The sequence below is a fragment of the Haplochromis burtoni genome, unplaced genomic scaffold (assembly GCF_018398535.1).
Source record: "Haplochromis burtoni strain Fernald_Lab_line unplaced genomic scaffold, NCSU_Asbu1 Contig_162, whole genome shotgun sequence".
In the NCBI taxonomy this organism is placed as follows: domain Eukaryota; kingdom Metazoa; phylum Chordata; class Actinopteri; order Cichliformes; family Cichlidae; genus Haplochromis; species Haplochromis burtoni.
Window position 1 is genome coordinate 1331094 of NW_024582523.1, and position 9278 is coordinate 1340371.

Here is a 9278-nt window from a genome sequence, read left to right on the forward strand (position 1 = left end):
AAATCTGCTTTATGTGAGTAGGAATATACTTCTAACCTCAGTACGAAAATGTCACTTAATTTAGTATAATTTAGTGAACTGACCCTTTACCAGAAATATAGCAGGGGGAAGGAAAGAACTGAATATGATGTGATACAAAGTTTAAGCAGAAGTGCTTTATGGGATGTCTGGCCGCAGCAGGTAGAAGTGCATCCAGGTTTCAAGCACCATCTGCCCAGTAATCACCATCTGGTTTGCTTTCTGAGCCTCACTTCTGCGTCGCCGTGGATTCCTCCTGTCAGCACCGCTCGCTGTTTGTAAACATCGTCTTTTACTGCTGTCTAACTGCATTATCTTAAGTCCAAGAGCAGATAAGAGAAAAACCGAGTGACTGGCTTCAAAGCAGCCGAGCTTCCTGAACCGCAGTGGCACACGCTCCAAAGAAATGTAATCAGGGGCTTTTCTCCTGGCCATCGCTGCAGAACTGGTGCTGCGATACACTCTGTTGTTTGTGTGTGCGGTGTTAGTGGTTGAGGGGGTCATGTTTGTTTAGGCTCTGTCTTTCCCTCTGTGGGTATGGCCTAGGTTTATAGAGGTATAATTCTGTGGTGAAACTGCTCAAGATCTTACAAGTTTTCTGAGTTTTCCTTTGCTCCATCGATTTCTCCTGCTTAAACAACCACATAGTGAATTCAATGCCACTCTATAAAGCTCCTGTATTCAAAACACAGGCATTCACGCAAACACCATGTAACTGTAATAGCCCCAAACGATCTAACAGCATGGCACGTGTCTGAATTTATATTCGTTTCCAGCTTCTGATAAATCTCTGTGGAATTTCACAGCAGAGAGAAGAAGTGACCAGAATGATTATAAACCACTTTTTTCCCCCAAATTCTGTGAATGACATCATGATTGTAGATCAAGGAATGGTATGGTTTTGGAGATCACACAGCGCAGTAAATTGCACGGTAGCTGTAGCGTGCAGTCTGACATTTTGGGCTAAATGTTTGATGCGGAGGAAAGAAGAAGGTGGGCAGAAGGAGGCCCTCGTGCAAGGACTCACCAACACACACACATATGAAATGCACTCGCATAACCTGCGAGCACAGATGCCGCTGTGAAGCTTTAATCTGCTCGTATCATGGGGTGGTCTTATTACTTTGAGTTACATCTGTCAGATAACGTATCGGAGAAGACGATTGCTGCTGTGAACTGTAGCCCAGATAGGGCGATTGCTCTGTTGCCATGAAGTCCCCGAGGTCTCCTGTAACTTCATTCCAGGGTTTGATTGTGGGCTGTTTCATGAAGTTGGGCTTTTTTTTGTTTGTTTGTTTGTCCAACGTGTTTTTTTCTTGCTCAAAAGTGCTGTAGAGGTAAAGATCAATACTGCTTTTCTAATTCATATGAAAGTAAACAGCCAGAAGTTGGCTAACCTGGTGAACTTTAGCTAAAAAGTAAACGCGTGCACATAAAAGTGCACATATAAAATTACATGTTTGCACTCTTGTCTAACGGAGATGACGAATTTGAGTCCACTTTCATGTCTTGTTGATAAATAAGAGGCTACAGGCCGCAGACAGCGTTAGCGTAGTGTAGCTATCACTGCTAGCAAGCAGCGCTGATAGAAATTTGACACATTATAAGCTGCCACTAGGAAAAACTTTTTTTAATGGCTTTATTTACTTGTTTAGTTTTTTGTAGTGCTGTTAGCGTTAATCTCATTAAAATGATGTTAACGCCATAACCGCATTAACGCGGTGAATCTCCATTAGCGAGTTAGCACGGTTAGCAAGTTAGCAGCGTGGGGCTGCACAGCGCGGGTTATTTATTTTGTTATTTTTTTACGTGCGGTTATTAATAATAAAATAGTTCTTGAATATATAAATAGAATGCAATAATAATTTATGTGTATATTTTTTAAAATGGCAGTTTGATGCTGTTTGTAACCAAGACATGGAATTCAGGACTGATTTAGGAGTGTATGTATGTGAAGACATATGCAAATCTTGCACTTTATTCATGTTTGATGTTGTATTATGTTGATAATTCAAAGTAAGTCAAAATATATACATTTTAGCGGCAACTGGTATCGCTTTCAGCCTTTCAGGCTATTTGCTTTGGTGTCTGTGTCATTATTGCAAAATTTATCATTACAGCGAAACGTGCTGCAGTGGGAAGGGAGACAAACACGATACTTTGTTAGGTGTTTATATGACTAACTGAGGACAGGTCTGTCAGTGCTATAACAACAAAACTGTGCCAAATGCAGTCATGAAATTTTACAGGATTGTAGCTGAGATCCAAATGAAGTGCACGTTCAAAGATGGATGCTGCCCAGCCAGTGACTACTGATTATGTGGTGGGGGTTATTCATGAGGCAAAACACCGACATGTTGAGCGGCTTCACAGTTCGCATGATCCTATAATATGACCATCTCTAGTTAAACAATCACGTTAATGTGCAACAGACTAATATTTTCACTTCTCAGGTTTAAAGAAACCCGGTGTAGCACGAACTATCAGGAAACTATCATGAAAGTGGTGTTGAATGTTTTTGCAGGTGTTTATATGTCTGTTAATCTATGGACCGATTTCAACATGATGGTGTAACAAGGGCACAAGATAGTGTCACGAAACCTTCCAGGTGTGTGTAGCTGAGATCAGAATCACGGAGGTTTTCTTTGGGCCACTCTCTTTTATCATTTGCTTATGCAGGCATGACTGCCATGTAGATGTGCAGCATGAGAACTCGTCTGTATATGGCAGTTTCTTTTAAAGTGACCCTTAATGACTTAAAACATCTGGAAAGTCTCTCAAGGTCACGAGATAATTGCAGTTTAATTCTGCTGTTGAAATGTGTGGCAATCACAGCTGTAGAGAAATGGGGAAAAAAATAGATGCCACTCTGAAAAGTATACACTGTAAAAGAAAACTGTGAAAAAACAGGAAACATCCTGTTAATTTTCTAAATGTTGTATTTGTAAATGGCAAATGGTAAAAAGTAAATGGTTAAAAAATATGGATAAAAAAAATCAATATTCCTTATTTTTAATAACAGTTCATTGTACCATAAATCTTAACTTTTTAATGTAGGTTTTTGTAATGCATTGGTATGTGGGAAGGTTTCATTATGCAAAATTACTTATGTGTAAAGATGACCTGTGCCTTTTTTAAATTATAGTCAAACATGAAAGTCATTTAAATACTAAATAATTTGAAATTACTTTCACAATATAAAAAACAGACTTTTTTGTGGTCATTGTTAAGGAACTTGAAGATTCAAATATACATCATTAAACGAATTAGGAGACTAGCTACTGATTTTCTTTTATAACAGAAAAATCATTTCAAATAGCTATATATATGGTTAATGTGCCTTTTTTGAGGGGGGGGGGGGCTCGTTCCCCTCTCATTCTTTAAGCAACAAAAATGTTAGAAGACGTCAGCAGTAGATGAGCCGATCCTGTCTGCATTGTTGTGTCTGAATCTCAGCCCTGCGTGGAGCACCTGAAGCCTTATCTCATCCTGTGTTGTTACTCCACCGGCTGGAGGAGGAGGTCCAAAATGCTGGCGGTGTGTCACTGGTCAACATGCTGTCAGCACAGCTCAACACATCATTATGGCATTTCCCCAATCCTATTACACAGGGAGTGCATTCATAATGACTGAACGAGAATCAAAATATTTGCCTTAGTGTTAAAGAAGAATGTTTCCACTGAGAGGGAAACATCTGAAATTCATTTGTTCCCCTCCGGTTTTTCTCTCAAATTTGGAGGCCTTTTCTTTTTTCTGCTTTATGAAATCAGAAAAAAATCGAGAAGCAATTAGACGAGAAATAAACAAAAGAGCGCTTCCCCCCCCTCAAAACAGCTTTCTTTTGTTTTTTATTTTAGGTAATGATCGGTTGCTTGCAATGTAGTGTTGTAAAAGTCTAAATATGAGAAGACAGCCGGTCATTTGGTGAGTGTAATTCCTGCTCTCGCTTTTCTCTCTGCAAAGCTTTAAACTGGTAAACAGTTTTCATAACTGCCCTCTGATTTCCCCAGGTCGCATAGTGAGGCAACAATCGTGTGCAGGCATGCCTGGCACTTGACGTGCCTTCTCTATTGAAAACATTTTTCAAGTAGCAAGCTCATAGCCACACCCATGTGATAATGTACAGTGCTGCTGTGCCCTATACTTACTCAGCTCGCCGCAGAGCTCTGCCCTGCAGTTATGGCTGAGAATATGGCTTTGCCACTGGCTCTCTGTGTGCGTAGATGTGAAGACTCTACGGACTCTCCCATTGGCTGATGCCTGTGCTTTGTTTGTGTCTGAAGTTTTCCTGGTGACAGCTATTGTATAGAGTACAAATTCCTGCAGTGTTTTCTTTGCTGAATGGGAGACGCTGTCATTCAAAGTTTTTGCCTGGTGTAGCTTTTTCCCCCCTTAAATGTTTTGTTGACTGGGTAAAGAGTGTGTCCAGATTGATCTATTTTTCTATCTCTCAAAACATCGAAGAGTAACAATAGGGGACACAGCGACGTATATTAGGACAACTAGAAACACCCAAAAAATCAGCAGGGCCAACTGTGTGAGTGGAACAAAAAGTCTCTGGTGCTCAAAATGCACTCTCTCCATGAATTACTGTGAAACTATTGAAACTGTGCATATTTTATAGAGAATGAATCTTAATTATTATTAACCACTTGTTTTCTAGTAAAATCTAGCAAAGCATTTTCACCTGTGAATATCTATGTATCTATCTATCTCTATCTGTCTCTGACTTGCCTTCAATTCAGGCACTTTTGATTCTTTGTTGAGTAGTCATAGATAATAAATAAATAAATACATAAAAATTCACCTCTGTCCTTGTAGGAGCTCACTGGCTAAAGCCAGGGGCGCCACCAAGGGGGGGCCACGGGGTACTGGACCCCCCCAAAAAAAAAAAAAAAAAAAAAAAAAAAAAAAAAAAAAAAAAAAAAAAAATTTGCTGGTGGTTCCCTCCATTGCACCCCTGGAAAAACTGTCCTATGTTGGTAATAATTCTATGAACGTGACCACAAGAGAGAGGAAACCATCCTACAATGAGTTGAAACATTAACTTGTTATTCCTGCTCAAAACAGAATTACTTATGGATTTAAAAATCTTATCTGGTTTTCATATCTGGGATTGACCAATAAGCCTATTTGAATAGAGCTTTCCCAGTGTCTTCCTGCAACAGGAACACCTTAAAAAATCATTGCACCAATCATTGCTCATCAGCAAAATTAAGCAAATTTAACGGGTTTAATGGAACCTGATTGTGACACAGAGCATTGACAAGGGAGGAAATTCTTTAAAACTTCAAGATAGGCCGGGGTTTTGGCATGAGCTTTGGTGGAGGATGGTGGTGGAGGATGTTGGTGGAGGATGCCACTGGCACCCTCAGTGTGTCCTACTAGTTTGTAGAGCTGCATATTATCAATAAAACAATAAAAAGTAATAAATAAAAAAGTTTAAAAATGAGAATTTGTATCATTTGGTCTACATTTATTAAAAGTAAGAGTGACACACCAGTGCCATCTTGAGGTCAAATGGACAACAGTGTGCAGCATATTATAAAAAATAAAAATATTCTTAGATGCTATATATGAGGCTTTTTTTGACATTCTGCCAAACCAAATATAAAATCAGAGGAATATCAGGAAGGTGTGTGTTAAAGGTCCCTAAACTCCTGAAGAATTCCTTTAAGGTCAAACAAAAACTCCAAAAGTGTTCCCTGAACTCTGGGTTGAATCAGTCAGACTAGCTTAAAAAAAAAAAAAAAACCCAAGAAGCTCTGCATGAAACTCATCCTTTAATCCGCAGTCCTCTTTAATGATGGTGTCTGGTGTGGTTTGGTGATACATTTCTTTGTGTGTGTGTTTGTCCCAGGCTCAGAGCGAGACACATTCCATCCAGGTGACTTAACAGCTCTTCAGTAGCCGGTCGCATCCATTGTCTCTTCAGAGAGGCAGCACAATACAGGTACAATGCTCGGTATTCTCCCGGGGGACAATGACTACAACGCCCTTCTGGACAGCTTGAGAAGTCATGATGGTGTATTCACTCTGAGAGGAAACAGTAACAGATTTTCTATTGTGAGAAACACAAAACTGGAAGCATTAAAAAGAATCACAAAGCACGACATCGGGGTAAGTCTGGTGTATGTCTCAGTGAAATCGCTGATATGACGTCAGTGATTTCAGATCTAAGATGCATTTCAGGTCATATTGTTTGTCTAAAAACGATGTTTTATATTTGGCAAGACGTCATTTGGTTTCATTTGATAATAAAGAAAGATCGCCTAAGTCTCAGGAGCAGGGGGATGTGAAACAGATCCTGTCTTTGAAGCAGCCGCCACAGGTCATTTGAGGGACTTTGTACAGCTGTCTGTGTTCCCACTGCCTCAGACTGTACAGAGGTGTGCAGGAATTCAACCCACAGGATGCCACTCAGACAAGGGCCTATGTGAAAGAGTGTTAATACCTTAGTTCAGGTGTGTCCCTGTAAACTGAGCAAAGTTCCCATACAGTACACTGTCATTCATGATTACACAGCTATAGTACACAGGCCCCGTAGTGGCCTATTTATACTGCATATCATGTACTGTAATTGTGCTGATGGCCTACAAATACAATGCAATACAATAACAACATGACATTTTTATTTCCACATTTTATCTGTGCAGTAATTACACGTTTTTCTCAAGAAGCAATAGTCTAAAGCCTCCCCTCATTTCTTTATATTTGGCTTCCGAGGAGACTTTGTTTAAATGAAATTCTTTCTCTCATCTTTAGTCTACTAGTTGTACCTGACTGTTTTCAGAGGAATGTTTGTTAGTTTGCTTGCTTGTTTGGCAACATAGCTCTGACCTATGAATCACCGGAGAATAAAAAAAAGGCTCATAACTCAAAGGAGGACCCAGTGTCGCGTTTACACATAACAGAAAAATGGCAAAGAACCAGTTTTAAATGGTGTCTTTAGGAACTTTGTTGCCAGCAGCCTGTTACACCAGCACCTAGGTTGTTCCCATTCCTTTAATTGAATCTATGAAAAATGCCAAAGATAACAGTTTGACAGGCATGAAATAGTGTTTGTGCACAAAAATGTGATTCACAAAGAGCTATTAGCCAAAATTAGCAGCTATTAGCCAGACCACAACATTAGTGAAGCAGTGTGGGATCCTGTTGACAGCCAAAGTCCAAAGAAGAGCTTTGAATGTCCTTCAGGAAGACTGAAGAACTATTCCTAAAAACTACAGAAATAAGCTACAACAAGCTGACTCAGAGTTCAGACTGTGTTGAAGAATAAAGGTAAATATTGACTCCGAAGCTCTTTAGAATCGTATAGTACCTTAAATACCGTGTTCCCATTTGTATTTGCAGATTATAGAGCTAAAGAAAGAAAGTTTCGTGTTTAACAAAATTGAGAACTGGAGCCCAAATATTGTAGATGGTTTGCAATCAATCTCTGAAATATCTGAGTATCCAGTGAGTGGCAGTTCTCCGGGTGAAAAAGCCTTGTTTATGCTGGAGAGGAGAGGGAAATGAAAAGACTCCTTAAAATCTGATAGGAAGGCAACAATAACTGAAATAACACCTGCAGAAGAGCATCTCTGAACGCACAGCATGTCAGCCCTTAAAGCAGAACGGCTACAGCAGGCCACGATCTCTCAGAAATCTCTGTTCCCAGCACATTGTTGAATCTGTGCCATGAAGAATTAGTGCAGTTCTGAAGACAAAAGGTGGGACGGGTCCAACCCACCGCCTAATGAAACGGCTGGTGAGTGAATTTAAGTGCACTAAATACTTTAATATGAATATGCCAACATATTGATTTTCAGACGGGAGTCCTTACAGTAGACTGATTCAATTCCAAGATGGACATTTAGCTATGTGTCATCCTCTCCACTCTCTTAATGTGATAAACGGACACACACAGGGATAAAACGCACACTCACATATAGTAACAAACTTGTCATAATGGACAAGAAAGCTGAAAGAGCATTAGTAATTTCAAGATTTACACTTTAACTTCCTTTAAATGTGCGCGCACTTTGCCAAACTGTCGCCAACCAGTTTAAGAAAAGAGAAAAGAGCTAAACTCGGTCTTAAACATTAAACAACACAAGGCTAACCGGCGGTATCGATCACTTTGACGAGAGAGAAAGGCACATCTCCGATTGTTTTTCAACATCACGGCAGATCAATACGGAGGAGTGCTCCAGCAGCGGAGAAGAGTAAATGATGTCTTCTCTGTTTAGAGACTGAGAAATTGACATACTGCTGGACTGGAGGATGCCTGTGTCGATAGATATTGTCATCCCCTTCAGATTTATCATCCACAAGAGCGTGCTGCCATGTACCCTCACTTAAATTTCGACATATACGGCAAAGGTGCCGATATTCTGCAGTTTCACTCAACAGCAAGACAACTGGAGCTGTGTTGCTGTTGAGTGTCTTGGGTGTTTTTTTGTTTTTGTTTTTGTCTCTCTTTCTGAGTCTTCTGTGATGAATCTTTCCCTGTGAAATCCTTCCTGCATACTCATCACTTTGCGGTGCATAAATACACACTTTCAATCCTCGATTCCTTGATTTTGGAGTACACCAGACACTAAAAAATCTCATTTTAACACTGGTGTGTCGCTCGTGTTTCTCATTACTCTCCAGATTACAAGCCTTTAATTTAACGTAATGTCATGTTGGGCAGTTATTCATAGATTTCATACTGACTTGTAGAAAAAAGGCCATAGAAGTGCTTGGAATTGCCCTTACGTGCTCTGAAGCAGGCGGATTGTAACATCTACCCCAGATAGTGGACACTTTTCAGCCTAATCTGAGCTACTTTTGGCACTTAGAGCTCCGTTAGATCGCTGACATATGTTTTAGGGGCCAGATGTGCCCCAAACATCACAACATACCTGACATCTGGTCCATATAAGGATGACTTCGAGGCAGCCAGACTCAGACCCAGAGTCAGCAAAGGTCCACAGAGGCCGATAAGAGAACTGCAGATGTGGATTATTCCTCTCCGAATCTGCTCCTTTTTTCAGTTTATATCAGTTGGCATAAATGATAATCCGTCGGTGCTCAGTGTTCAAACCCAGAGAATGATTTGTTTGAAACAGCTGTAATAACATATGAGAACTTGTTACTTATATCCAGCAGTACAATGCATTGCTTTAAAAGGCACAGACATCATAAGTGTGCCAATAAAGTTATCAGCGTTCTAACTGCTTAATGCTGGAATACCTTTGGGATCATACAAACAAACACACACACACAAACATAGT